This window comes from Octopus bimaculoides, chromosome 13 (genome assembly GCF_001194135.2).
Source record: "Octopus bimaculoides isolate UCB-OBI-ISO-001 chromosome 13, ASM119413v2, whole genome shotgun sequence".
NCBI classification, from domain to species: Eukaryota; Metazoa; Mollusca; class Cephalopoda; order Octopoda; family Octopodidae; genus Octopus; species Octopus bimaculoides.
This window is the reverse complement of record NC_068993.1, coordinates 34,869,730-34,872,172: the sequence shown is the minus strand read 5'-3', so window position 1 is coordinate 34,872,172 and position 2,443 is coordinate 34,869,730.

The following is a 2,443-nucleotide window of genomic DNA, read 5'->3' as shown; positions in this document are numbered from 1 at the left end:
ATAAAGTGGTTTTTTTTATACTTCTCATATTTTTCAAAATTAAGATAAACAAAGTTTTTAAAAAATCTATGATATATTCTCCTTCATTCCCTACAATGCTCTTCCATCTATCTGGTAGACTTGCAAGGCCCCTATTCCAAAATTCACTTGACCGTGACGAAAAATATTCCTCCAATACTGTTCTAACCTCGTCTACAGAATTCGTATTTTTTCCGTCCAAATGATTTTGAAGACTGCGGAATAAATGATAATCAGATGGGGCATCGTTTTCCATCGAAACTGCTTCAGCTTTGGAATGTCATCCGCGCTGCTGTATGTGTCCGAGCATTATCCTGATGGGAGATCACATTCCGCCTTGAAACCAAAGATGGTCGTTTTTTCTACTGGCGTTGATTTAGGCCGCTCAAGCTGCTCGCAGTAGATGGGGTGCCGGTGTTTCTCCTTTCCCTACCCATTGTCTTCGGCGCTTGACATTTTTATAGAGAACCCATTTCTCGTCATCAGTTACTGTTCGATCCAAAAAAGGTTCATTCGTGAGACCTGACATTAAAGAAGAGCACACATTCACTCTCTGCGCGCGATTAGACCCGGAAAGGTTGTGAGGAAACCAATGACCCAATTTGCTGACCTTTCCGATGGCACGCAGGTCATGATGAAAGGTTGAGATACGTATGATCTCAATGCAATTCACAGGCTGTATCGGTAAAATACAATGTAACAAGGGTGGACATTTGAAATACAGGTACGTTCCAGCTGACGTTTTTCTCAGCAATGTCTTTTACCATACTTAGGGGCGACGTTTTTTTCCCACGAAAGCTCCGGACCCCAGTAATGAACTCATTTGCATACAGCCAATCAGAGCTCACCTTGAATTTGCTGTCAAGTTAAACACACTCTACCAATAAACTCAAGACGAAGAACGGTGTTGCAAGTTGATCGATCGCCAAGTTATGCCTGATTTTAGGAGACAAGTAATTAGATAGATTTGCATCCATACCTATTATCGGATTTTGTTAGGGCTCATATGATAAAGATGTGGATGGGAAAAATGTGGGTAGAGGGTTATGTGCTAGCAACCCTCTCCCCTTGCTGCTTTACAAAGTAAACAACAACACAAATAACTACGCAGAAGCAGCCATAGTTGAAACAAGAAAAAGAACAACAAGCATTTTCAAAAGAGAGAAAACAAGCATAGTCATTCCTTGTCTTATCACCCATCACTTGTTATGCGCTCATAAATTAGTTTGAAAGTCGAGCTCTGATTGGCTGTATGCAAATGAGTTCATAACTGGGGTCTGGAACTCGCAACCCGTGAATATAATAAAGATATTTGACCTTTCCTGCATCGGTATCGATACCGGGACCTCTGGAGTAGTTGGTTGACGGTGAAATTCTTAACCAGTCATTCAGTCGCACATCTATCTAGCTAGCTAACTGTCTGTCTGTCTATCCATCCATCCATCCATCCATCCATCCGTCCGTCTGTCTGTCTGTCTATCTGTCTGTCTTTCCGTCCGTCTGTCTGTCTGTCTATCTGTCTGTCTTTCCGTCCGTCTGTCACTTTATCTCTGTCTGTCTATATATCACTCAATCAATCTACAAACACGCACATGCACACACGCGCGCGCACACACGCACGCACGCACACACGCACGCACGCACACACGCACACACACACACACACACACACACAAGAAGAGTATTGGAATGGAAAGAGAGGAAGATAAAAAAAGAGGCAAAGAAAGAGACATCTCTTACAGTCTCTTTCTCTTTCTTTGCCTCTCTTTACCGTCCTCTCTCTCTCTTTTCCTCCCAAATACTCTCCTCTGTTGCTTCTGTCCCTTTGTCCCTCTGTCCTCCAGGACATTTCGTCTCTACCACGTGACCTTTTATCTGCCCCTCTCACGTCTCTAGTCCTACAGGACATTCTTATTTTCCTTTGCATTTTCCAAACTCGTCTGCCTGGCAGCCGCTCGGCTTTTTTTTCTATGTATGTATTACTATAATTATTTTATTTATCGTGTTTCTTTTTGTCGTTGCCCTGTACATTCGTTAGCTATTCCCAGTGGCTTATTTGCCATTGGCTCCACCAAAAAGTGAACAATATCGACAATAAAAGGCGCGAAATTGTAAGGATCTTTTGGACGTTGACTGATGAGGAATTAGCTACGAATTTTCCGTTTGTTGTGTTTTTGTTAAACTTTCCGTTTGCTGTGTTTTTGTTTGATCTTTGAAATATTATTTATGTATCGCTACGTCGTCTTTTTTATTCACCTATGCAGGCGTGATTGTGTGGTAAGAAGCTTGCTTTCCAACCATATTATGTTTCCGGGTTCAGTCCAACTGCGTGGCACCGTGGGCAAATGTCTTCTACTATAGCCTCAGGCCGACCAAAGCGTTGTGCGTGGATTTGGTAGACGGAAACTGAAAGAAGCTTGTCACA